Genomic DNA, 22,520 nt, shown 5'->3' on the forward strand with positions numbered 1-22,520 from the left:
TCACTTGTGATGGATGACGAATGGGTGGAATGGAAGGATGATGGATGGGTGGATGGATAGATGGATGGATGGACGGGCACGTGTGATGGACAATGGGTGGATGGATGGATGGACACATGTGATGGAAGATGGCTGTGTGTATGGATGGGTGGATGGATGGATGGGCACTTGGGTGGATGGATGGATGGATGGATGGAGTGGGATAGATGAACAGACAGATGAGTGGGCACAAGGATAACTATATGGATGTGTACATATCAGTGATTTGCCAAGGACTTGTTTTGGACACACACATCCTACATGGCCCCTACAATTTTCCATGAGTCAAAAAGGGCCCCTGCCTTCCTCTCCAGTGTGCCGTGAGGCCAGGGGGCAGAATGGCAGGAAGGGGCTCTGAGAACTGGCAGAGGGGAACTGCCTTGTGTTGCCTCCCACCTTCCTCCCCATGCCAGATGCGTCTGTGGGCCCCCACCCTCTCCGAGGTTGCAGCCACGTTCGGCACAGTCACACTGGCTTTTCCAGCTGGGATTAAGCAGATGGCTGGTGAGTCACCTCCACATCGTAGGCCTCCTGGGTCAGGTAGCAGGGGTAGGTCTGAGGCACAGAGGCCCGGCTTCCCAAGCTCCGCCCCTCACAAGCTGGGTGACCTTGGGTGAGTCACTTCCTCTCTCTGAGTCTACTTGTAAGGGGAGCACCTGGCTTGTCTCTAGGTGGGTGGGTAGATGGCTGAGCAGATGAGTGGGTAGGGGGAATGGGCATTGAATGGATCAGATGGGTGGGGGGAGTGGACTAGTGGGTAGATGGGTAGGTCTGCCCCTCCAGCTCCGCCCTCAAAGACTCCCAGGCCTCAGGCCCCTGCTTTCCCGGCCTCATCACCCTCCTCACCCCTTCACTCTGGAAACTGATGGGGAAATTCAGACCCAAAGAGGTCCCATCCCAGACCAACGTTGCCCAACTGGGGACCCGCACAGGAAAGACTTGAGCCCAGGTCTGCAATTAACTCCCTCCAGCAGGAGACCCCGCCCTCAGCACACTCAGGCCCCTCCCCTGTCCCCTTCCCCATGCCCTCCCAGGCCCTCCCCAAAGGGGAGACCCCTCACAGAGCAATAAGCCGCCATGAAGGTAGATCAAGTCCTGTGCCTATGCCTGCCCCCCACCCTCCCCACTCCCTCACCCTACCCCCGCGCCAGGCTTGCTGGGAGTGCTCAGCCCACACCCCAGCGGCTCCACAGTGGCAGAGGGCCTGGCTGCCTAGCCCCCTCCAAGCCCAGGACCTGCCAAGCCACAGATTGGGCTCATGAGTGCCCCCGCCGACCGACGCAGGAACTGCAAGTACCCCAGGACCTGTGGCTGAGGCATCAGCCTAGGCGACAGGTGCACTGAGGGGCTGCAGCCCACCCCCTCACCTCCCCGAGACCTAAGAGGAGGCCAGGCGGGAGGTTCTGGCCCCAGCAGGTGGACGACAGTCACACCAGACACCAGAGAATGTTCCCCGAGGTATTTTTATCTTGAGAACATCCTTTGCAGAGAGTGGGGGCAGGGGAGAGACACGGTGTCCTTGGCCCCAGGCCCTTGGGAGCAGCAGAGGTCAGAGGCCCTCTGCGCCCTCTGCTGGTCAGGCTGTTGCCTGCACCTCACGGAGTCCCAAGAGCAAGAGGAGGACCCTGGAGGGTCTTTGGGGCCTCATGGGGGTCCCGGTTGGGCTCCTGAATGGCCTGAGGCCAGTCTCTGTCCTTCTCTGAGCCTCTCTTGTGCAGGGCACTCAACGCCAGGTTTGGTGTCTGGTGCCGGGGAGCCCATCTAACAGGGCAGGCCTCAGGACATCAGCGGGATCAGAGCCACAAGGGGAGACCTGGGAGGAGGGCCTTCCTGGCGGTGTGGCTGCAGGCCCAGGAGGGAGTAGCAAGTGCCAGCAGAGTCAGCCTGAGACAGAGCACACACAAGGGGCGTGATAGTCACACAGCCTCACAGGTGTGGGGACAGGTGCAGCCCTCCAGATGTGGGGACAGGTGCAGACCCACAGGGTAGAGACAGGTGCAGCCTCACAGTTGTGGGACAGGTGCAGCCTCACAGGTGTGGGGACAGGTGCAGCCCTCCAGATGTGGGGACAGGTGCAGCCTCCCGGGTGTGGGGACAGGTGCAGCCTCACAGGTGTAGGGCAGGTGCATCCTCACAGGTGTGGGACAGGTGCAGCCTCACAGGTGTGGGGACAGGTGCAGACCCATAGGATGGGGTCAGGTGCATCCTCACAGGTGTGGGGACAGGTGCAGACCCATAGGATGGGGTCAGGTGCAGACCCACAGGGTAGAGACAGGTGCAGCCTCACAGGTGTGGGACAGGTGCAGCCTCACAGGTGTGGGGACAGGTGCAGCCCTCCAGATGTGGGGACAGGTGCAGCCTCCCGGGTGTGGGGACAGGTGCAGCCTCACAGGTGTAGGGCAGGTGCATCCTTACAGGTGTGGGACAGGTGCAGCCTCACAGGTGTGGGGACAGGTGCAGACCCATAGGATGGGGTCAGGTGCATCCTCACAGGTGTGGGGACAGGTGCAGACCCATAGGATGGGGTCAGGTGCAGACCCACAGGGTAGAGACAGGTGCAGCCTCACAGGTGTGGGACAGGTGCAGCCTCACAGGTGTGGGGACAGGTGCAGCCCTCCAGATGTGGGGACAGGTGCAGCCTCCCGGGTGTGGGGACAGGTGCAGCCTCACAGGTGTAGGGCAGGTGCATCCTTACAGGTGTGGGACAGGTGCAGCCTCACAGGTGTGGGGACAGGTGCAGACCCATAGGATGGGGTCAGGTGCAGACCCACAGGGTGGAGACAGGTGCAGCTTCACAAGTGTGGGACAGGTACAGCCCTCCAGATGTGGGGACAGGTGCAGCCTCCCAGGTGTGGGGACAGGTGCAGCCTCACAGGTGTAGGGCAGGTGCATCCTCACAGGTGTGGGACAGGTGCAGCCTCACAGGTGTGGGGACAGGTGCAGACCCATAGGATGGGGTCAGGTGCATCCTCACAGGTGTGGGGACAGGTGCAGACCCACAGGGTGGATACAGGTCCAGCTTCACAAGTGTGGGACAGGTACAGCCCTCCAGATGTGGGGACAGGTGCAGCCTCCCGGGTGTGGGACAGGCCCCAGCTCCGGCTCCTCGTACACTGGGCATTGTGTGAGGCTCTGTCCCCACCGCTGCATGTCCCCACTCCTGACTGTGAACCACGGCTTGCCCTGCTGGTCCAGCCGTCCCCAGTGGCCCTTCCACCCCAGGGGATGTGGGGCTCGGAGGGCAGAGCATGGGCTCCCACCTTCCTAATGGGGGGAAAGTGGACATGAACTGAGTGCCTGACACTGGGGCTAAGGCAGGGCGTTGGCAGAAGGGGAAAACGAGGCCCCAAGAGGCTGTGGATGCCTCATGATCCCCCGGGAAAACAGGGAGGGGAGAGGGTGTAAAAGATTATGAGGTCATACTGCGAAGACCCAAATCTGACCTGGTCCTTCCTGCGTGGCCTCAGGCAAATCACATAACCTCTCTGAGCGGCGGTACTGGACAACTGTCCCTATGGTGTGGGGCCGTGAGGGGGCTCAGCAAGTCCATGCATGGGAGTTGTCCAGCCGGGAGCTTCCTGTGTCTCCCCAACCCCATGCCCCTCTGGATGGACTGACAGACCCCTTCCTCCAGGCAGGAATGAGCAGAGGGCTGTGGTGGGCAGAAGCCCAGGTGTGCAAAGGTACTGTGGCATCCACATTTCTTAGAACTGCCCTTTTCCAACCTTGAGTCTGTGGCATTTCCTGCACAGCAACCACACGCACAGGAGAACAAGGACTAGAAACAAACAGAGAAGCAGCCTGGGACCAGAAGACCATCCAGGGAGAGGCTGGGAAACCGATCAACATAAAAATATTTAGGATGCTGCTGCTCAAAGCCCGTTCTGAGTAAAACAAAAGGCAAATGATAACTTGTTGTTATAAGACAAACTGACACACTGAATATGTAAAGAGTACTTATGAGCCAACAAGAGAAGAAGGCACGGCAGGAGAGGACACAAGGCTGGGACTGGCTCCCCACCAAGGACCACCGACAGGTCACAGCCTCTGTCTGAGGGGCCCCCTCTCCACAGAATGCCTGTCTCTGCTTCCCGGAGCTTCAAGCCCGAGGGCTGCCTCCTCCACAAAGACCTCCAAGATTGCCTTGGTCCTCTGCTGCTCCCTGTGCCTCCTGAGCTCCTGGAACCGAGGGCCTGGTTTCTGCTATTGCATCAGAGACTGCTCCAGGTGGGAGGCCCAGAGAGAGCAGGGTCAGAGAGATTTGTCCTGCCTCGGGCTGGCCGCTCCTTGCTCTGGCTCCTGCCTCCCCGGGGGAAGCCCTCCAGGCCAGCCTTGTGCCAGGCTGCACCAGGGTCTCCCTCTACAACCCGACAGCTCCATGCAGGCAGAACCCAGCAACAGCTGTTTTCTTAGCCAGCGTCCTTCCTCCCTCCCTACTCGGCCAAGCTGGTCTGATTTCCAGGAGAGAGAGGACCCGACAGATCCCCGAAGGCCTCAGGCTCACCGTGGCCTGGGCAGCAGGCTGAGCTCGAGACAGAAGAGAGCGTCCAGGGCCCAAAGCTCCACCCAGGGTCTTGAACCAGCTCAGAGCTGAGCACAGGGCAGGGTCGGGGAGGGGCCTGGTTGTGTCTTCAGATCCAGGCTGGCAGGGGGTAACAGGGGGGTGTCCTCCCATACAGCAACCCTGCTAGGAGACACCTCCCACCCCGAGCAGGCTTACTGAGCCCTGATGCCTTCTCCATGGCCAGGAGTCTACAGTACATACCTCAGCCGTGGGGGGCAGGGGAGCGGGGACACCTGTCTTGGACCTCAGACTCCCCCCGGGGGGGTGGGGCTGCCCATGCTGGGACAGGGCAGGCTCTACCGGTCCCTGTCACACCTGAGCAAGGCCAGGAGTTGAGTGGAAAATTCCAGGAGGTCAGGGCCGGCGCTGCGGCACAGCGGGTAAAGCTGCCGCCTGCAGCGCCAGCATCCCAGACGGACACTGGTTCCAGTCCCGGCTGCTCCACTTCTGATCCAGCTCTCTGTTATGGCCTGGGATAGCAGCAGAAGATGGCCCAAGCCCTTGGGCCCCTGCACCCGTGTGGGAGACCTGGAATAAGCTCCTGGCTCCTGGCTTCGGATTGGCTCAACTCCAGCCATTGCGGCCAACTGGGGAGTGAGCCAGCGGATGGAAGACCTCTCTCTCTCTCTCTCTCTGCCTCTCCTTCTCTCTCTGTGTAACTCTTTCAAATAACTAAATAAATCGAAAGAAAGAAAGAAAGAAAGAAAGAAAGAAAGAAAGAAAGAAAGAAAGAAAGAAAGAAAGAAAGAAAGAAAGAAAATTCCAGGAGGTCATGGCTAGGGTTAAGCTTCTGCACAGGCCAAGCAGGCCAGGCTACAAGTCAAACCCGACTGTCTCATGTGGAATTCCCAGGTCAGCAGTTGAAAGCCAACTGGTTGACCTGACCCAGCGAGCAGTCAGCACTACAGAGAAGACAGCTGAGAATTGTGGTGCAGCAGCTAAAGCTACCACCTGCAGGGCCAGCATCCCATATGGACGCCAGTTCGAGTCCCGGCTGCTCCACTTTCGATCCAGCTCCCTGCTAATGCGCCTGGGAAAGTAGTGGAAGATGGCCCAAGTGCTTGGGCCCTTGTACTCTAAAGGTGACTCAAGCTGCAGGAGGCGCTGTGTGGCCACCTGGGGAGGTGAGATCAAAGGCTGCCTGGGCAAGAAAGACCAAGGTTTAAAATGGGAAGCAGGGCTCCAGGCAGCATACACAACCAGTGCAAAGGCCCTGAGGCGGGGAGGCTGAGCTGAGAGAGCCAGGGGCAATGGGGCTGGAGATGGGGTGAGCTGGCTCTGGACATGCAGCCCCCATCCCTCTCCTAGACCCCACACCATGCTTCAGGGTTGGGAGTCCTTCTCAGCTGGAGCTCAAACCAGGGCCACAAGCCTGGGGAAGCTTCCGGAACCCAGGGAAGGTGCTGACAGCTTGGAGCCTGGTCTGGTGCTGCTGGGTGTGGCTCCAAAGGCCCCATTTCACAATGAGGAGACTGAGGCACGGCTTCTCACCCATCTCTCACCACCAGGCACGCATACACGCGTCCCACCCACCATGAACTGGGCCTGCACACCTGTGTGTGAGGTAGAGACCCAGCGCCACGCCCTACACTGCTCCTGTTTATTTATTGTTGTTTTTTTAAGATTTATTTACTTATTTGAAAGGTGGAGAGACAGAGAGAGAGAGGTCTTCCATCTGCTGTTTCACTCCCCAGATGGCCACAATGGCCAGAGTTGGGCTGATCTGAAGCCAGGAGCCAGGAGCTTCTTCTGGGTCTCCCATGCGAGTGCAGGGGCCCAAGCACTTGGGCCATCTTCCACTGCTTTCCCAGGCCATAGTAGAGAGCTAGATAAGAAGAGGAGCTGCTGGGACTCGAACCGGCGCCCATATGGGATGCTGGTGGTGCAGGCTGGGACTTTATCCCGCTGCACCACAGCACCGGCCCCCACTCCCATTCCTCTATACAGAGGCAAGAAACCGGGGCTCAGAGAAGGTGGGCGCCATTGCCCAGGGCCAGGCGGCCGGCCAGAGCTAGGGATGTCAGAGACCCAGGACACCAGCCCTACCCCTCTAGGAGCAGCCCCGGCCTCTGCAGGTGTGGCTCTGAACCGCCTCCTACACAAAGGCTTCCCTGTGTGGCCTTGAGCCACTGGTGCTGCCTTGAGTCTGCTCCTGGGGCAACGTCCACAGCCCCTGGGGAACCCCAGGCAAGGCTCTCTCTCTTCCTGCCGTGTGAGGAGAGAAGGCACTTTCGTTTTATGCTTCCTGTGTGTGTCTCTCACCAACCCCAGGAGACACCGTTTGGGCTCTGCGAGAGGAATCACAAGGCCAGAGCAGGAATGCAGCAGCCGAGGGCAGCACGAGCACGGACGGCAGTGTCTCGGGCCAGAGGACATGAGCTGGGCTCCACAGGGCTCAGGACCAGTGGGGCTGCTTCCCACCTGCAGCCTCAGGCCAGCAACCCCCAGCGGAGCCAGGAGATGAGCCAAAGGGGGCGGGGTTTCTTCCTGGGAGGGGTCCAGGCCCCTGGCAGCTCCAGCTTCCCTGCTTACATGCGCTCACCTGAGTCTACAGCAGACCCTACTCACGCTGCCTCGGGGGCCCAGCTCCTGGGGATTTGCGGTATCCTTCCATGTGCTGAACGGCGCATGCAGTAGGCGCCACGCACACGCCTGCTCTGGGCGGCACCTCTGCTGGCAGCACAGATACTCGGCCTGGGGTGTGGGCTCCTCTAGGCCTTTCCCCAGAGCAGATCTTTGAGTAAGGACTTGGGGGGACAGGACATTCACGTGGGAGGTGAGCCTTGGGAGCCCTGGTAGGGGACCTGAGACAGGCAGAAGGCAGCAGCCAACAGCAGGGTGCGCTAGTGAGCAGCTCCCTAGCATAGACAGCCCATAGGGGCAAAAAAGACCCATGCAGGGGCTGGAGCGGTGGCTTGGCAGGTAAAGTTGCTGCCTGCAGTGCTGGCATCCCATGTGGGCACCGATTTGAGTCTCGGCTGCTCCACTTCCGATCCAGCTCTCTGCTATGGCCTGGGAAAGCAGTGGAAGATGGCCCAAGTGCTTGGGCCCCTGCACCCACATCAGAAGACCCAGAGGAAGCTCCTGGCTTTGGATCGGCACAGCTCTGGCCACTGCGGCCAATTGGGAAGCGAACCAGTTGATGGAAGATATCTGTGTGTGTGTGTGTGTCTCTCGTTTCTCTGTGTAATTCTGGCTTTCAACTAAATAAAATAAATTTTTAAAAATTAAAATTAAAAAAAAACAGGCCCATGCAGGGCAGAGGTGCTGAGGGTGCTGGGGGCTGCAGGGCAGAGCAGCTACCTGCAGGCAGCACCAGTGGCCAGGGGAGGCGCTGTGGCTGCAGAGCAAGGGAGGGTGGTGACGCCCAGTGCACACCCGGAGGTGCACGTGCGCACTTCCGTTCCAGCACAGGTGCACACAGATGTATCTGGCGTGCACCCAGACAAGCCTCAGACAGCCCTGTGCGTGTCTGTTGTCCACGTGTGCCCAGCTTGGTACCTGTGCACCCCCATTGTCTGTCGCCTAACCCCACCAGTGGCGACGGGGTGGCAGAGACGATCTGGTCACCTTGGCAACGGGGCAGGAACGGACTAAGTCTGGGACCGCCTTGGATCAAAAGCGGGAAAAGAACAAACCCCACTAGTGAGCACAAAGAGGCTGGATGACCAAAAGGAGCTGGGAGGACAGGGAGGGGACGAGGCTCAGCCCGGCTCTGCTCACAGCTCCCCAACCCCCACCCAGCCTGCCTGCCCCTGCCCCTGCCCCAGCAGAAGCCCACATTCCCTCCCTTGAAAAGTCACCAAGCCCCAAGACACCAGGCACTCTGCAATCCTCCCTCCAGGGAGGGGGACGCTGGGCCACGCCCGCACAAAAGGGACCGTCTCTGGCCAGTCAACACACTGCACAGGCCGCCCTGTGCATTAGCCCAGACCCTGCCATGATTTATTCACAAGCTCCCATCTCCTCCTCGTCCCCACAAGCAGCTCATTGGCCTCGGGTGCCCGTGCCGGGCAGGCGGGGAGCGGGGGCCCGACCTGCAGACGCTACTTCGCCGTCCGGGCGGGGAAAACATCGCGTGCTATTTATACTTCCTCAGACCAGCATGCACGGGAGGCAGCCGCGCGGATCTGCTCCCCACGGGCGCCGGGAGCACTCTGGCTCCTGCATCCCGCTTTCTCCGGCTCCCATCACAGCCATCACAGGACCAGGACTGTCCCTGGTTGCCTTGCTGAGTCCTGAGATAGCCCTGCAGGGCCGGGGTTGGGGCGGGGGGGGGGCGGGGGGGGGCGGGGGAGGGCTCCGCCACAATCCCTATTTCACAGCTTCTGAGAGCCAGAGAGTCTTGCCCAGGGTCGCCCAAGCAGAAACAGAAACCAGCGAGCAATGTGACCTTCCACAGGCCCTGGGTGACCTCCCCTGAACTTTGACCCTGGCCACAAGGGCCCAAGCACCTGATGGATCCAGGGAGCAGCCCCTGCAGGGGCCGCTAAGAATGGATCAGGGCGGTCAGTCCTCAGTGATGCCTGAAGCCACGGCCAAGCGCTGGGCAGGGGGTCCTCATTGCTTTCCCTCTTGGCTTGAGAATGTCCAGTGCAGGGTCTCCCATGCCCTCTACGGTCGCCTCCCTGGGTGCAGCGACCTCATCAGAAGGACAGTAGTGGACAGCCCAGCCCCTCTGAGGGTGGAGCTGGGCATGGGAGGCCTGGACATCCACACGGGGCGGGGGTGGGGCTTGAATGCAGAGCTGGAGGGGGGCTCTGATTCCCTGGCTAGGGGAGCTCAGGTACCCAGCTACCCCTCTCAGTTTCCCTGCCTGTGAGCTGAGGAGCTGTAGCCAGGCTGGGGGAAGGGGATTAGCTGGTGCATTAGCCCAGCAAGACCCCTGCCCCCATTCCCACTCCAAGGCCAGGGTCGCTGACTCCCCCAGCCACTCCCCTGCCTCAGCTGGAGCCAGAAGCCCCTTGCCCCCCTCCCCAGGCTCTGTCTGAACTCAGCAAGACCACGGGAGGGGCACTTCCATTCTCCGGCCTCAGTTTCCCCATCATGGCACAGCAACAGACTGTTGCAGGATTCCAGGGCCATGCCGGGCATGGGGAAATGTTGATCCCCCAATCCCTGTGCTTCTCACTTCACATCAGCCTTGACCACACCCACGGTCAAGGTCCAGGACTGCCAGCACCTCCAGGCACCCAGCAGGCTGGGAACAGCGTTGCAGGGAAGAAACCAGGCGGCCATGTCCCATTGCCCTGGCATCCGGTCCTGGGGCTGCTGTCACAGCCCTTGCCACACTGGGCAGTCACTGTCCTCCCCCTGTGCACCCTCAGCCTGTGTTCCGCAGCAGGTGTTCCAAGTCCATCCTTGCATTTAGTGAGCACTTACTGTGTGCCAGACCTTGTCCCTATACACTCTGGGCGGATGCAACCTTATAGGGAGGAGGCTTTCAAACACGGGGCACCTCGGGGTGACCACAGCCAGCCCAGACTCCAACCACCTCTGCTCACACCCCATCCTCTTTGGTCTGGGCCTTGAGGCTGGACTGGGTGAGAGGGATAGCGTGGGGCAGGGGGAGGCCCTCCCTAGAGACCAGCAGTGTCCCCAGCCCTGAGCTGGGAGAATTCACACTGTGAGACCAGAAGCTCACACAGGAGACCCTGCCAGAATATCACAGGCACTGGGCAGTGGAGGCCGGAGTGTGTCAGGGGCACCAGACCCCTGAGGCTGGATTGTGAGCTTATCTGATGGGTTGTAGGGGCACTGCATGGGACAAGTCCAGAGCCTGGCATAGGATGGGTGCTGGGGACACCTGGGGTCCCCCAAATCCTTCAATCTTGTCTAAGCCTCTGGAAAATTGGGTTGAGATCACCAGCACCCCCCAGAGCCGCTGTGCAAACCCAAGGAGTGAACACCCACAGGGGGAGATGGGATGGGGGGTAATGGGGGAGGGTGGGTTGGGTGGGAGAGGCAGGGGGCATGGCCACAAGGGGAATGGGGGACACAGGGACCCTCTCATGGCCACACGATGCAGCCACATCGCTACTGCCTGCCCTCCACAGGGTCCCAGCACGCACATGGCCAAGGTCATCACTGTCCACCCTGCCCACTGTCTCCACACTCTTCCAACACCACAGCCATCACCATCTACACTGCCTGTCATGTAGACAGCTGGACCCCCAGATAACATAGCTGGTCTCAGGCCACCCCCACCGTGCCTGAGTGCCACCCCCTGAGGATGCTGGGTTAAGGAGAGCAGGGGAGGCAGGTGGCCTGGAGTCCCTCCAAACGCAGCTCTGGTGAGGGCTCCTGCGGGTCCTCAGGGCTGACAGGCTGATTAGGGGGTGGGGGATCAGCTGGGCCTGCACCACTACCACCCCCTGCCTCCAGCAGCTGCAGCCTGGGATGGGGACAGAGAGGGTGGGAGTGGCCATCGCCTGCCATGGCCAGACCTATCCCCCAAGCAGCAAGGATCACTGGATGGGGCACTGCTAGGTACACACACACACACACACACGTCCATGACCCAGACCAGCACTTGCCAAACACCTACTGCATGTGGGGCCTTTGTTTGCTTCCACGGGGACCCCCAAGCAGGCAGCTAGCTCATTGGACCCCTGTACACCTGGGCACACATGGGAAGTCGCTGAAGCCGGAAGACAGGGACACTGCTCCCTGCCGGCCTCACTCCCTGCACCAGGTACAAGTCCCCCTGGCCCCTAGGAGAGGGCTTGGGATGTTGGTACCTGATTAGCACAGACCAGATGCACAGTGGCAAAACAACTTGACCTGGAGCTGGGAAGTGGCCCTGCTGAGCCGACCCCCAGGGCTGGCCCTTCCCACCAGCCCCTGCACTGGGCAGCCCACTTGACTGCTGGGATGTCTTGTGCAGCTGTGGGTGCAGGAGGGACACTGGGAAGTGTCCCTGACAGAGATATCTCGTGGATGAACCCAGAGCTGGGAAAGGCAGTGCAGCGCCTGGGGTGGCCGAGGGGTACATGGGGAGGGGCGTAGCTAAGAAAAGGCTGAGTGCCCCTGTGCTGGGGTAGGGCAGGGGAGCTGGGCGCCAGGCAGGCAGGCACTCCCAAGAGGACACGCAGTTAAGACGGTGCTGTTGCCAAAGGGGGTGAGGATAGAGGTGACCATGGAGGGCACGGGAGACCCTGCACTGGACATTCTTAAGCCAAGAGGGAAAGCAGTGAGGACTGCCCACCAGCCCCCCACACCACCCCCGCAGTGAGGAGGTCTTCATTCACTGGGAGTTGAGGGGTAAGGCGGGAGCTGCAGGTGTGAAGACAGGGTGCTAGGAGGGCCCTCTCACAGGGTGCAGGGGCCCAGGCACTAGGGCCATCCTCCAAAGCTTTCCCAGGCGCATCAACAGAAAGCTAGGTTGGAAGTGGCGCAGCCGGGTCTCGAACTGGCATCCATACGAGATGCAACGGAAGATGGTCCAAGTGCTTGGACCTCTGCCACCCATGTGGGAGACCCAGAGAGGTTTTCCATCCGCTGGTTCACTCCACAAATGGCTGCAATGGCCAGAGCTGGGCCGATCCAAAGCCAGGAGCCAGGAGCTTCCTCCGGGCCCCCTATGCAGGTACAAAGCCTAAGCTGCTGGACCTTTTTCCACTGCTTTCCCAGGCCACAGCAGGCAGCTGGATCAGAAGCAGAGCAGCCAGGACTTAAACCAGCAACTCTATGGGAAGCTGGCGCCACAGGGGGAGGGTTAACCTACACCACAGCACTGGCCCCATAACTCTGACTTTCAAATAAAGAACCGTTTTTAACAAAAAATAAGTAGTAACATAAAATGGTTCATCTCACGTGAATTCCACCTGAGGAAAAGAGGTATTTTCAAGAGACACAGGGAAGAGACTGAACCCAAAGTCGGCCACTCAGCCCACTGGACCCCAGAGGAGGAGAAAAGAAATCAACAAATTACACCAGAAATACTGCTGTGGTTCTAGGTGCCCATTGCTCTGCTGGCCCTGCCTGTCCCCAGTTCCCTGGTCCCATGGGGGTCTGGGCCCTTCCCGAAAGCCCAGCCCTCTCCCCACCACCACCACTGCCGCCTCCCCCTCCCCAGGAGCCCACCCCACCAGCTCAGAATCTGCAGGGGGCAGGAAAGGGCGGAGCCAGGAGGAGCAGGTGCACAGGTGGCAAGTGCAGGGGGAGGGGTCACACTGCAATCTGAGAGTCCAGGACCTAGAGGACAGGGACAGGCCCAAGGAAGAGAGGGCATGGGTGGAACGGGGTGGGGGAAGGTACCCCAAGCTCACCAGCAGCTCCTGCAGTGGGAGAGGGATCTGAGAGACTGGAGTTCAGCAGAGGCTGAACTGGGACGCATGGTGGGGCTCCCTGTATGTTCAGGGCGATTGGGAGTTGGGGGCTGGACACCTGCAGCTTCCGTGGGGAGCCAGGATCCAGGCCTCTTCTCCTGCTCCCTGCTCCCCTATAGCCCAGGGTGCCCCCAGCACACCAGCCCCTCTTCAGAGCCCTGATTCAGCCACATGGGTTCTGGGACACAGCCACTCCCCATGCCCCAGGACTGGGAGACCCCTAAAATCACAGGGATGAGTGAATGAGGGACCAACTCACTCAGCCGTCTGCCCAGGTAGCAAAGCCACTGCCGCCACATCCCAGGGCCCCCAATGGTATTTACAGACTGGAGGCATAGGGAGCCGGATGCACGCACGCTCACCATCCACAGGGTCTTGGTGTCCAGCCTTGGGGGTCCCCACTGTGAGACAGGGATCCACAGGAAGTGTAGACCAGCCCACCTGCGGAGGTGAGGTTACAGGTGGGCCAGGAGGCCTTGGGCACGCAAGGAGCTGTCAGCTCTGCCGAAACTTCTCCTCCAGAGGCCTCAGTTTCCCCCAACACTAAGCTTAGAAGGGACTCTGAGAGCCTTCCTCATCTGGAATCCCAGAATAGTCCCAAGGCCTGCCCCTTGACCTGGCCTCCGTCTGGAATCATTCCCATTTACACAGCTGTAGACTTAGCCCAGAGAGGTGGTACACAAGTCTCGGGCCACACAGCAAACGGAGGTGGGGAACAGCCCAATGCTGCCCTTTCCAGGTGAGAGAAATGCCAGGGACTCCTCCCAGCTCTCCAGCTCCCTCCCGGCTGGGAGAGCCCGGCAGAGGCCTGGGGGGGGGGGGGGGGGGCTTCCAGATCTGGGCTCAGATCCGGTTTGGCCCGCGGCCTCACCACGGCCTCACCGCATGCAAGCCCAGCTCGGGCCTGGCCAGGACGTTCTGAGAATTAAATGAGATAACATTCGGGAAGGCACTGAGTATGGCACTGAGCACCAAACACTCATTTTTCATTATCATACTTGGGTGCCAAGTCGCAGCGAAACATCGGGCCGCTTCCTGGGAGTAATGGCTCCCGGTGACACCGCAGCCTACGGAATTCACCACCAGGCCAAGAGCGGCACCGGAGCCCCCAAAATGTCCCAGGAAGGGCTGAGAACACCCAGGTGGCCCCAGCTACACCGCATCAGGCAGAGGCACCCCTACAGGTCACCAAGACGCCAGCTGTGCGACCAGGGCTGGGTGGGGCCCGCAGGAGGGAGCCCACCTGCTCCCTGAAATCACACAGGGTTCCTGGGGACACCCAGACAGCCCGGCATGGACACCACCCCCCCCCCCCCCCCCCCCCGCATAGGCAGGGATACTTCCCCAGCCTCAGTTCTCGCCCCTGAGCAACAGGGCAGCCAGAAAATAAGCATGAGACCACCGGATGGCAGGCTGTGGCAGAGGGGCGGGGTGGGAGGCGGGGCAGGGCTGGGAGACCCGGAAGAAGCTCCTGGCTCCTGGCTTTGGATAGGTGGCTCCGGGCGTTGTGGCCAATTGGGAAGTGAACCAACAGATGGAAGATCTCTCTCTCTCTCTCTCTCTCTCAGCCTCTCCTTCTCTCTGTGTGTGTAACTCTTTCAAGTACATAAATAAATCTTTAAAAAAAAAAATAAAAGAAGACCTCTCTCTATCTATCTCTCCCTCTCTCAGTAACACCACCTCTCAAATAAACACAAATTTTTAAAGAAAGAACACTTAACAAAGAAAACGTTACCCCGCAGGGCAGTGTGTCCTGGTGGACTGGTTATAGTAGCTGGATGGCAGTTACAAACCAAGAAAAGCCGGGCCTAGCAGAGGGTCCCAGAAGCTGGCGGAGGGGGAGCAGACCCAGCATGAGGGTCCCTCGGATCCCCAGCAGGAAGCAGCCACCCAGAAACAGCCTGAGTTCAGGCCCCTAGGACTGGGAGACGGGCGATCTGTGCAAGCTAAGCACCCCTAAACAAAAGCCCCAAATCAGGAGTCCGAACTCTGGATTTTTTTTTTCCGAGCGCGCCAACATGACATCCTAAGTGGAAAATTCCATTTTAAAAAAGGCTGTATAAGTAAACATCGTATACGTGTTTTTAATAATTTGCCTTCAGACTGTATGTCTTGGGTAAAGAGGAGACATAAATAAAGGCCAAGGTGACATCTGGGGTCCGCCCACAAGAGTCTCTTCACGCACATGCGAAATTCCCAAATCTGAACCGTGTCGCAGACCAAGGGCCACCCGCCTGGGATCAGGCTGTGGCCATCAGTGATGGCAGTCTTTTTTTTTCACAGGCTTGGCCAGGGGCCCAGCCAGACACCTGCCCCAGGCTCCTTCCAAACCCCAGACATGAGACCAGGCCGCGGACCTGTTCTACCCCGTTGTCTCCAATGCTCCCATTCCACAGGTGTAGACACTGAGGCCCACAGGCTGGGGCCACAGCACTCCAGTGTCCTGCTATTCCCCACCCAGCTGCAGCTAATCCTGAGGCCACTGGGAGGGCAACAGGGTCAGGACAGGGGCCCAGAGCTTGGTCACTGGTTCCTGGCACTTCAGGGTTCAGGCATCTGCTGTGGGGTCAGGGCCAGGACTCCTGGGTGGCTGCGCTGTGCCAGCCTGGCCCGGGCCAGCTCATACCAGCAGAGAAAGGACAAGGACCACCGCTGTCCTCTGTCACACAGCCCTCGGTGGGGGAGGGGGTCTGGGCCATCCCAGGGCTGCCCCCCACGCCCGGCTCCTGCAGGTTCCTCTGTCTCACGGTCCTCAAGCGCTCTGGAGCCAGGGAGAGACCTGGCTGCCCCAGCAGGGCAGGTGCAGCCAACAGCTTGGGGCCCAGCAGGCCGAGCCGATGGCACGGCTGAGCCTCCGGCCACCCGGCAGAGCGGGGAAGCAGGGAGGGGAGGAGGCTTTGCCGCGCCGCCCCGCCCTGCCCTGTGCTGCCCGCAGAGCCCAGGCCCGAGAGGTGCAGAGAACATTTGCCCACTTCACAAATGGGGAGACTGAGGCCCAGGGCGCAGGGACCCCTCCTGGAACCAGAGTACCAGACCCTTCCCAAACAGGGGCACAGCTGGCGTGAAGGCAGAGACACAGGCTGGATCCCTGCCCCCAGCAGTGCGCCCTCTCCTGGATAGGAGCTGGAGCCATCCGCTGCGGCCCCAAGCAGATGGGAGCTGCCGGGGTAGGGGGCTTCAGGGGCAGGCGACCAGGGCAAATGAGACAGCATAGACCCCAGGGGCCAGAATGCAGGAGAGGCCGCAGGTATGAACCCAGAGGGAGCCGTGCAAGGGGGTGCCCAGGTTAGGACTGTGTACCTGCGCCTGGTCTGAGTCCTCGCTCTCTGTCTCCAAGTCGATAAAACTTCACGACCCCAAGAACCCAAGTGCAGCTCCCCAGGTACAAAGGCTCCACAGCTAAGATTCTGAGATCCAGAGGCCATGACCCGCCCCCTCCACCCCACCCCATGCCCTAGGTCCAGGGGCCACCGGGAGCCTACCCAGTGTGGCTGGATGGAACAGCACCTGCGACAGGGAAGCAAGACCATGGCTTGACACAGCTCCCTGGCTCGGTCCACACAGCTTCAGCGACAGAACCCAGAAGGTTCTCCAGCATCGCTGCCCTGCAACCCAAGAACCCAGCACTTTGGAGAACGGAGGGGAGACACGAGACTCCCGTGAAAACGTGACGCATCTGTCACTCAAAACTGCGACAGTGAACCCAAGAACGTGAGCCGGGCAATCCGCAGTCCGGGATGACCGAGGTGCTGGTGGCCTGGTCTGTTTCATTCTCCCAGGCTGGGCCTCAGGCTCCCTACATCCCCCCACCTGCCGCACCCCGCCTCCAGGCCCAAGCTCAGTAGCCATTTGTTGGAAGAACGAAAGACACTCAAGTGTTGACATCCTCAGCGCGAAGGTTTTCTGAGATGGGAAGGGAGAGGCCTCCCAGGGGGGCGGGCAGGTGACCAGGTTCTGAGCGAGTGATGCCCCAACCTTGCCCAGGCCCTATTTCCACAAGGCCAGCACCCCCAGGGTCCCACGTGTCTACACTGCCTCTGCCCTCCGTGCGACCCTGCCAGGTCCGTGCCAAGCTCCACCCGCCCCCCCCCAAAACCTCAATGCCCCCAGGACCTCTGCTGGCCTCCACAACTCCCCCCTCCCCCCACCTCCGCAGGCCTGAATAGAAACTTGGCCTTGGGCTGGAAGCAGGAGCCAGAGTCTGCGGGTGGAGGGTCGGGCAGGGGGGGGTGCGGCTGTTGCCACCCAGAGAGCCAGCTGCTGGAAGCAATTTATTTTTGCTTTAAGTGCTGGAGAATTGCAGGGCTGCAGCCGCCAGCACAAGGGGTGCAGGCTGCAGCTGGAAAGGGGGGAGCAGGCCGGGGGGGGTGCGGATGAGGGATGCCACACCTCCTCCTTGACCTCCCCTGCCCCTCCTGCTCCCCCAGCTCTGTTCTACCAGCCCCGACTGAGCGGGCCCTACCCTGTGCCCTTGGGTGGGGGGCTGGCCCTCTCTGGCCTCAGGCTGCCCAGTCCCACAAAGGTGGGGTCACACCCTCTCCCCTACCTCATCCCACCCCCCCAGACACCTCCTCACAGCTGGGCGCAGGGAGAGCTGCCCAGGTGAGCCTCAGGCCACCTCCGTGCTGGGCCTAAGCCACACCTGTATGCAAGTGCTGGCTTCTTAGAGGTGAGATGGATGCCAGGCGAGCCTGGCCAACTAGCAAGGGGCTGTTGGGCAAAGCAAATGAGCAACGGCCACCAGGAGCCAGAAAATGCTTGTGACAGGGGTGCTGCCACCCCCTCCCCCACCTCCATGGGCTCTGCTGGGCGCAGGCGCAGAGACTGGCCCATTCGAAGAGCTCCGTTGTTTGCCTCAGTTTGCACAGAGCTGCAATGGGACGGCTCCCGTCGCTTGCCAGCATCGGGGTGGGGACATCCTGAGCTGGAAGCCGACCAAGCACAAAGGGACACAGCGAGGCTCAGAGCCCGCAGCAGAGGACGGCACAGACACAGAGTCAGGGCGCAGCCAGAGGCTCAGCAGGGCCGACTCCCAGCTCCAGCCCCGACCTGACGTCACCCCTCCGAGGCTCGGTGTTGTCATCTGCAGAATGGGACAGTCATTCTGGCAAGTGCTGCTACTAAGTACCACAAGGAGGGGTCTCTTCCCCCAGTGTGCTCACTGAGTACCTGCTGCACACTGACAGAGCAGATGGCACATGCAAAGGCCCTGAGGCGGGTGCAGACCTGGTCTGCGGCAGACACAGCCAGGGAGACAGAGGCCAGGCCAGGACCATGGGAGGCCCTGATACCCAGACCGTGTCCAGTACATGGTACGTGGTGAAGAGACAATGGCTGGGGCTGACCAGAGTAGCCCCATCCCACCAGCTTTCCTGTTGGTCCCCCCGCCCTCCTCCACATCCGAGTCCCAGGACCACAAGCAGGGGAGGAGAAGACAAGGAAAGGGCCCCACCTGCACTCCATGTCTGCTGAGATACAAGCAAAGGCTCACGTCTCCACTCCCCCAACCCGGGGGCTCCCAGCAGCCTCTACGGCTGGCGCTTTGGTGCCATTGCACAGAGGAGAAACTGAGGTACAGGGACTGGGTCTCAGTGGCACAGCCCGCCTCTCTTCCCCCTGCCTAACTGCCCGCGAGCCCCCTCCTACACGGGGAGACCCCCAAGGCCAGCAGCGGGGTCTCCACTCACTCAGCAGCCAAGGATATGCGCCCTCTGTATGCCAGACACCATGCAGGTGAGCCCACGCTCAGCACAGCAAAGCCAGAGCTGCCCCCTGAGGCCTCGGCCAGCAAGTTCTGAGCCCCTGCTGCATGCCAGGCCCTCACTGAGAAGGCAGGCAGCTTCCAGGCCTGTGTGAGGCCTGCCTGCAAGTGAAAAAGCCAAATGCTCCCAGGCCCCAGGGAAGGAGCAGCTCTGTCGCCCCCCACCCTCCAGGGGAGCAGCAGGGCCCCGGGCCCAAGGGGCACAGGCCCCGGTCTCTCCAGAGTCGCTCCAGGCCTCCTCCCTCTGTCTGCACAGCGGCGCTACTGCCACCCTCCACACTGGCAGGCCATTAGGAAATTAAATCCGCTCACAGAGCACCGGGCCCTCGGCCAGTGCCTAGCAAGCGCTCTGCTCCTGCTCCAGGGCCCAGCTCCTCTGAAAAACCCACCAGCCCCACCCCCGCGGCGCCTCTGAAGTCTTCGGCCCAGTTTCGGGGCTTTTATCTTCAGGTTTTCCCTGCAGCCGGCTCCCTGACGAGCGGCCAGTGCCCCCCGTGGGGCCCAGCCCACACCCACCACACCTTCTGCATGGCCGGCCCCCTCCCAGCCTCTCCTCTGTGCCAGCCCGTGGCAGGGCTCCAGTGGCAGGCCCCAGGGGAGGGGCAGGTGTGCCCATGTGTCACTCACAGTAAAGCCCTGACTGGCGCCCAGCCACAGGCACCAGCTGCACCTGTCAGAGGGAGGGCCCAGCCCAGAACCTTGGCCTGCAAGCCATGGGGGAGGGGCCGAGGTGGCATCCAGGTGGGTACCAGGGTGCACTAGCACTCGCTGCCTGGGGGATTGGCGGAGGAGGACCTGCCGAGGGCCACAGAGCTCACTGGGAGTAACGACACAGGCACTTCCGCCCCAGCCGTGAGAATGCCAGGGCCTCCGGGTGTCATGCCTGGTACTGCCAATGTAGCCCCGGGCACCGGAGGCCTGACTGGGCCAGAGGGAACTGCCTACGGGCAGAACGGGCCCCAGTGCGACAGAGCCGCAGGGTGCTGTTGGCTTGGTCTTGCCACTGCCACCGTCACTGCTGTCCCTGCCATTTCACTGTCGCAAGCCGTTCAGGGTTCTGGGGCAGGAGGGCTGCAGGAGACAGTCTCTGGCCTGGGTGGAACCAGAGGAGGGCTCCTTCCTGGCCGACCCTCGCTGTGTGGCTCTGGGCTCCTCCTCCTTCGCCAAGCACAGCTAGGCTCCCTGAATCCCATCCTCCTACCCCAATCTGGAACACACCTGGAAGATCTATGGAGCTCTGGCGAGGACAGACAAATGCAGGTCCTGCCTCCTTCCCCAAGAAAAAGCTGGGGAAGGGGGCTCAGCTACGCCCTCCCCCTGGCCAGGGGAACCGGAGGAGGTAACAGCCTTGGGGCTGGCACCTGCTAGGTCTGTGGCTGTGCAGAACAGGGATCTCCAGGCGCACTCCTGAATCCCGTCCGCAAGGGTGCTCAGCAGGGTCCCCTTTGAACCCTGCTCTCTTGGCACCCCTGATGGAAGCTCTCGCAGTCTCAGGGTCCCCTCCCACAGGGGCAATCCTAAGTCCCCTCTGGCTGCCTAGTGGCGGCCCCAGGACACTAAGGGGCAGCCATTGCCGAGTCTCCTGAGGGACCCCTTTCCGACTTCTCCAAAAGCCGACAAGCCTCTGGTAGCGCTCAAGGCCTCTCCCACTCTCCGTGACCCTCTCCCGCCACATGGCGGCGGTCCAGGGCGGAGCTGCCCGCCGGAGGAGGGGCCCCAAACGTGCAGCTTGGCCCGGGGGAGACTGGAGGGCCCAGGCCGGAGAGCAGTCAGGGTGTGCCGCCCTTGGGCACCTCCGAGGGGGCGAAGGGTAGTCCGCAGGCTCCCGCCTTCTGGGTTCGCACCTTCAAGGAGGCGGCTGCCGATTTCGGCGGCGTGTGGGCGCCTCGGCGCTCCCAGGAGATGCAGCCTGCGAACCCAGGTTCCGAGACGCCCGTGTGAGGGACAGGAGGTCCCCAGCGCTGTATGGCAGGGCTCCGGCCTGGGCACAGGAAACCCGAAATCGCCACAGGCAGCGCGACGCGCCAGAATAAGCAGGCGCCCCCCCCCCAACTCCCTCCCGGAGAGTGGGAGCAGGGGCCCCAGGTCCCCGCGGCGGGGAAGCGGGAGGGCGCCTCCCACATCCACGCTTTCCCGTGACCCCCGTGGGCAACACGGAGACAAAACAAGCACGCTCCACCAGAACCAAACCACAGACTCCGACCCGGGCCTCACACCCCCCATCCGCAGCCGCCACCTGCCCTGGGCGCCCCCTGAGCCCCTGATTTCCCAGCCCGCTCCTCCCAGAGCGACCAAGTGCGCGCGCCCTCCGGGGCTTCTCAGCCAGAGGCCAGCTCCCCCGAGACCAAGGCCGACTTCTGGAAGCTAAAAGGAGCCTCTCTAGACCCGCTGGCGGAGAACCATTTCCAGAATTTTTTTTTTATATATATATATTGGCGCACAGGAGGTGGAAAAGAAAAACGACTCCAAACACCCGCGGATCTCAGGCCCGGGCACCCTCCCAAAGCCTCGTGCAGCCCGCGCGCCCCGCGCTGAACCCCCACCTCGCCCGCGGGGGTCTCCGGGAAGGTCACGCGCAGGACCGCCGCGCGCCCCGAAGTGCGTCCGCATGTTCCCTTCCGAGCCCACCCCCCTCCAAAACACACACACCCACCCACCGTGCCAACCGGCCGGAGGTGATCCAGGGCTCCTCAAAGTTTCCCGGAGCGCCCCCCGGGACCAAGGTTAGCCGGGAGCAAAGTTCCTTGGTGGCAGTGGCCCGAGCCGCGGCAGGGCAAGGAAAGCTCGCACTCAGCATTTCCTGCGGTGGCTCACCCAGGGAGCGAAACGAGGAAGAAGCCCTCCCGCCCCACCTTCCCTGTTGCTACACCGCCTCCTGCTCGCTCCAGGCCGGGAGGCGGCCTGCGGAGAGCCCGGGGCCGGGCCCTGGGGGGAGCGGCGAGCGCCGGCGGCCGCGCACTTACCTCGGTTCGTGGCCGGGGCGCGGCGCGCTCCGCGTCCTCCGAGCTCCAGGCAGCCGTCCCTGGCCCCGGCCGCCGCCGCGCTAGCTGCATTGCCGCCGCCGCCGCCGCCGCCGCCGCCTCAGGGCAGCCCGCGGGGGCGCTCCATGCCGAGGGGCGCGTCCGTCCGGGACGCGGATCGCCAAGCTCCAGCCACGGGTCGGGGGCGCGCGCCTGGACGGCGCCCCCGGCCGCGAGGCGCTCTCTCGGGCGGGCGCGGCTGGCGTCCGTCCCTCGGTCCCGCGGTGAGCGCGACGGCCCACCCCCTCCCCCGCCGGCTGTTATTTGATGCCGGGCAGGGCCCGGCGCGCTCCCCCGCGCCCTGGCGCCCCGCACCTCCCCACGGGCTCCGGCCACGCCAGGCCCCCTCCCCCGGCTACGGTTCCCAGGGAGGCGGCGGTGGCGGCGGCTTGGCGGTGGAGAGACCGGGAGCGAGGAATGGAGGGCGAGGAGGCGGCGGGAGGCAGAGGCTCAGCGCGCACCCAGCTCCGCGCCCTGCTGCCACCGGAGCCCGGCGCGGCAACTCCTCCAACTCTCCGCCGAGAGCACGCCCGCCCCGCGCCGCGCCGCGCCGCCGCTGCCCCCGCCCACCGTGGCAGCGGCCGGGCCTGGCGCCCCCTCCGAGCTCCGGGCCGCCCCCACCCCACCCCACCCCACCCCGCCACACACACACACACACACACACAGCCACTTGCGCGCTGGGACGCGCGCGCGCACGCACACACACACATACACACACACAGAGTCACATCCTCCCGGGGACACACACACACACACACACAGAGGTATGCACGCACAGACAGGAGAATCCGGAACACGTGTGCACA

General features: G+C 62.1%; 1 protein-coding gene across 1 annotated transcript in view; it reads right to left on the minus strand.

Moving 5' to 3' along the window:
* KCNJ12 (potassium inwardly rectifying channel subfamily J member 12) overlaps positions 1-21,720 on the minus strand; it is a 30,583-nt gene extending 8,863 nt beyond the window's left edge. The window contains exon 1 of the mRNA XM_062216638.1: positions 21,658-21,720. The gene's annotated coding sequence lies outside the window, so the exon portion shown is untranslated. The remainder of the gene's footprint in view (positions 1-21,657) is intronic.
* Positions 21,721-22,520: the final 800 nt, after the last annotated feature.

This window comes from Lepus europaeus, chromosome 18 (assembly GCF_033115175.1).
Source record: "Lepus europaeus isolate LE1 chromosome 18, mLepTim1.pri, whole genome shotgun sequence".
Lineage (NCBI taxonomy): Eukaryota > Metazoa > Chordata > Mammalia > Lagomorpha > Leporidae > Lepus > Lepus europaeus.